The sequence below is a fragment of the Triticum dicoccoides genome, chromosome 7A (assembly GCF_002162155.2).
Source record: "Triticum dicoccoides isolate Atlit2015 ecotype Zavitan chromosome 7A, WEW_v2.0, whole genome shotgun sequence".
Classification (NCBI taxonomy): domain Eukaryota; kingdom Viridiplantae; phylum Streptophyta; class Magnoliopsida; order Poales; family Poaceae; genus Triticum; species Triticum dicoccoides.
In genome coordinates, this window is record NC_041392.1 from 21,676,037 (window position 1) to 21,680,980 (window position 4,944).

General features: G+C 46.5%; 1 pseudogene; it reads right to left on the minus strand.

The window, feature by feature from the left end:
• Nucleotides 1-3,098: 3,098 nt before the first annotated feature.
• Nucleotides 3,099-3,862, minus strand: LOC119332903 (annotated as a pseudogene).
• Between the last annotated feature and the right edge of the window lie 1,082 nt (nucleotides 3,863-4,944).

Here is a 4,944-nt window from a genome sequence, read left to right on the forward strand (position 1 = left end):
AGCGTGGCTTCCACCGAGCTGCTTCAGCCGGAGCATGCCTTGACGGCTCCTGCCAGCTATCCCGTGGATGCTATCACGGAGTCTCAAAATTGCCACCTTATGACGCAATGGATGAATTTGAAGGTCAAGGCGGCTGTTGGCTCTGTTTATCCTACTGAACCCGGCTCAACTTTTCACTGCCGGCCGATTCCAGAAGGATATGCTAGGGTGATGGTGGATGAAATAATGGAGGGATTTGAGGACTTCCAGCTTGACCACCCTACCGGTGAAGGGGAGACTAGGCTGGGGTCTGCTCTGAAGACTCCATGCCTATGGCGGAAGGAGCTCATCAACCTTCCGAAGTGGACGCCTCCGCCTCCTCCTCCTTCTTCGGCAAGTCAGGGCACTCCGCCTCCTCCACCGCCTCCTCCGGCGAGTCAGGGCACTCCGCCTCCTCCACTGCCTCCTCCTCCGGCGAGTGACGATCAGGGCACTCGACCGGCTCCTTCTCCGGCGCGTGGCGGCACTCCGCCTCCTTCTCTGCCTGCGCCGACGCGCCCAAGCATCCAGCCTCCTCCTTCTCCGCCTCGTCAGCAAGGGCGGAAGAGACCTGCCGCCGCTCCGGCTGCTCCGGCGCGTCGTAGTCCTTCTCCTCCGCCTCGTAAGAAATTAAAGAAGACAACCGCTCCGTATGCTCTGCCGGCGTCTAGCAGTACAGCCAGAGGCGGGAGGAAATACAGATTCGGTCCGTCTCTGAAGACTCCAGAGAAGTTACCATACGAGAGGACCCCAGATGAGAACGCCGAGATCGCACGAGAAGAAGTGAGGAACTACTTTGAAGGGGTGAAAGCAAAGAAACATCCACCTCTGGAGGAGAAGGTAGATCCGGTGAAAGCGAAGCGCACTCTGGCTGCCCTGACAAAACCACCCAAGTCTCCGCCGAAAGGAAACTATGAGCGCATTATTGGAAAGGAATTTGCCAAAGCGGAGCGGTCGGGAAGTACTATCAGTGATCAAAGGCTGAAAGAACGACGAGCTGGGAAACAAATTGCCCAGCTCGGCGAACAAGCGAAGCAATCGTGCCCCCCGCTCAAGGTGCCTAGCGACAACGTCGCTAATGATCCGAGGATGGTGCCCGGTTATAGCAATCTTGGCGATTACCTGCTTGACGATGTACATTATGATTTCATGGAGGTGCAGATACAAAGATACGAGTACGGGAAGCTTCTCGTCAAAGATGAAAGATCTCTATCAACGATGATGCGAAGATTGCATGATTGGTACTTGAAAATCTGCAGAGACTCTGGGGGGAGGAGTACTTTGTATGTGAAAGTTAAAAAGGAGCATGACCTCGTTGGAACTGAACTGTTGCCTGTTCCATTTGAGGAGTTCTTTCAGTTTTTCAATCAATTGGCCCTCGATAAAACAACGGTCACCTGCTACTGTTTGTAAGTAGTACTACTTCTATCATTAAGTCTCTCTATATAGCTCAGCTCTTTCATTGCATGTATTTATAATCATCCTCACTATATTATGCAGATTGAAGATCGCCGAATTGAAGAAAAGACAAGTCGGTGATATTGGGTTCATTAACACATATCTCATAGATGCAACTTAGGTTAAATTTCATGCTGCAGATACCGAGGCCAACTTGCTATGATCGTTGGTAATAAATGAAAACAAAGATATAATACTCTTTCCTTACAACTTCAAGTGAGTGTTACTGTCTTGTGCGTATTCGGTTTCCCTTATATATTAGTCAAGGTTATAGTAATGTAATTGATGAGTTATGCATGCGTGTGCAGTTACCACTATATTCTCCTAGAGATTAAGCTTGAGCAGGGACTAGTAACCGTCTTAGACTCAAAACGAAAAGATCCCCAGGACTATGCGGACATGGCTCAAATGCTCGAGAAGTAAGTTAAATCGATCATTATCCACCATATCAGCAACTTTGTTCATTTCTTGATATATCAAGTAATTGTTTTCTTTGTCTGGCAGGGTTTGGAAAAAATTCTCCAAAAAGCTCCAGGACACCCGAAGAAGCTGCAATTTAGACACCTGAAAGTAAGTACTATAGTAGCATGTTCCGCGCATCTCCTATTGATTCAAGCGCTAGTTTCATCAATACCATTTGGCATTCTTGCTTATCAGTTTGATTGACCTCTATTTCTTGTAAAGTGGTTGTGGCAGGAACAAGGGAATGATTTCTGTGGATACTACGTTTGCGAGTCCATCCGCCACACGACCTGTGAGCGGGGCTACACTGACGAACAATATGAAGTACGTAAATAACAACATTCACAATTTTATTTTATTACCATCATTTGTGTTGAGTTTCATTCATTCATATATATATGTATTGACCCCCTTCTTCAAATTATAGATGTTTCGGAAGCAGGATGAACTCCTAGCACCAGCTCGCATGCGAGAAATTTAAGAGGAATTGGCGGCATTCTTTCTTGACCATGTGATCGCTGAAGACGGAGAATACTATGTGGACCATGAGTCCGTATGATTATATTTGTAAGAGATAATTATTGTATATATGTAGCCCGTAGTGTCGGATAGATATACGAGAACTTGTTGTTCGACCAATATCTTGGAGAAGGAGAGGTGGTCTATATCACTTCTCTCTGTATGCATATATGTTCATGACGATCTTCTGTTTCCTTCGTTTGCTTACTAGCTAGCTAGCGTGTCTAGTCCTCTCTATACATATGTATAGTACGTAGCGTCGACCAAGCACGGACATAAGAGAGGACACTTCTCTCTATTAATTATAGCTAGCTAACACAATATATGGAACACCTAAATTAACCCCCCAAAACCCCCAAACCCCCTCCCCCTTTCAAAAAAACAAAAACCCCAGCCATAGAAATGCTGACGCATGGATGCCTATTGGTCCCGGTTGGTGCCACCAACCGGGACCAAAGGGTCTCCTACCTGGGCTCCGCGCACAGGCCACGTGGAGGCCCATCTGTCCCGGTTCTGGATTGAACTGGGACTAAAGGGACAGGGCATTAGTACCGACCCTTTAGTCCCGGTTCAGGAACCAGGACAAAAGGCCCTTACGAACCGGGACAACAGGCCCTGTTTCTACCAGTGATATGCAACTCTCAATTTTCCTGGTATGCCGAATGAGGGCTAATAACAGTATATAGAAAACTAAGAACACTAAACCCATGTATCAGGTCTCGTACCCGTCCGCAAACATAGTGTGCATCATAAGAAGCCCAAGAATATTATAGTTGCAGGTATCAATCTCTCCTAAATCAAACCTGTTCCAACTCAATGTTCGAATGTTGTATAGGGTCAACGGTAAAATGTAGGTTACTGAGGAAGCTACTTACCTGGGCACGCATCGCGATGGCACGGCCGCGGCGATGGCCGACCCCTTGCCCTAGACGCACCAGCGGAAAAAAAACAGTAAGCATCAATATACTGTATTAATTAATGGTAAAAACAAACTGAAAGGAAGAGGATGGATGGAGGAAGGAGCGTACCCTTATCCTAGCCTTGAGGCTCTTGAACATCGATGCGTTCTTGAGCATGTCGGGGATGATCATGAACCTGACCTTGCTGCCCCTGATGAACATGTGCTCCAGCTGCGACACCTTGCCGTCCAATTTGCAATCAACCAATCACCAAACGAGATCAGAGGAAGGGGAAGAGAGAAAGCAAGCAAGGCGATCGATGAATTAGCAGGGGGTAGTACCTCTGCTGTGAAGGTGATGTTCTCGATCTGGCAGTTCCAATTGTACTCGCACTCGATCATGGAGCCCCGGTAGACCTCGCCGGTCTTGAGCTCCACCGTCACCACGTGCCCCGCCGCCTCGTGCAGCAGCTTCACCAGGATCCCTGGGCTGCGGCTCGTCTTCATTCCTTCCTTTCCCGAGCTCTTTCTCGACTCTGTCTGTCCGAAGCCGTCGCGGAAGAGAAGAGGGGAAGGAAGGAGACGGCGGGGAGGGGGTTCTTTCCCCCTTTCCCTCTCTCTCTCTCTCTCTCTCTCTCTCTCTCTGCCCCCCTCCGGCGGTTTGGACTCGATTCTTATTTCAGGGCCATACTCGATTTTCCCGTCCTCCATAAGCCCAGCCCAGACTCAACTTGATCCACTATGCATGGGAGTTTAAAGGTATTCCTTATACCATGGTACCGTAAAAGCATTATAAAGAAAACTTAAACCTGCATTGTGAAACCGTCCGGGCATGTCCAGGATGCGAAATCCAGGCAGGCGCTCCTGTCTGAATCGGGCCTATCTACCAAAAATTTGGCCAGAGGCTGCGTAGGCCGGCGAAGGTTGGACCTGAAACTTTCCTCCCACAAAATACCTTTTTTGTTTAAGGAGAACTAAAAAATTTACCCCGAATCCTGAACGTTTGAGATATTTAAAGCTCGTCTTAAGGTTTCCTCAAAACAATATACGGATCAGCCGATTTTAAGTGATGTGGTTGGGTTAGTTTTCTGTTCAAAACCGTAAAACAACGGCTATCTTATAGTTTTGGCCGATCTGCTATAGATGCTTCGCATCGTTTTTCGTGAGAGCTAGTTCTGTTATGCATCGCCAACATACGGGAAATAGAAGGCCAGCCCAACGCTGTATTTAAAAAGAACTGTCTTTTCTTCTTGGTTTTCCCATTGCTTGCAGTCTAGTTTTTCATTAGTTTTTTTATTTTTCTTTTTCCTATTCCTTTCTTACCTTTTCTTTGGTTTTTTTGTTTTCTTTGTTCTTTTATTGTTCCTACGCTTTTTTAGGTTTCCATCGGGGTCTTTTAGATTTGTTTTCTTTTTAAATATTTTTTATAAATATTACACAAAATGTTCATTTTCTCGTATACATAAGGGACATTTTCTTTCAAACATTTATAATATTTTTAAATACATACATACATACATACATACATACAACAACAACAGCAAGAACAACACCAACAGCAGCAGCAACAGCAACAGCAGCAACAGCAG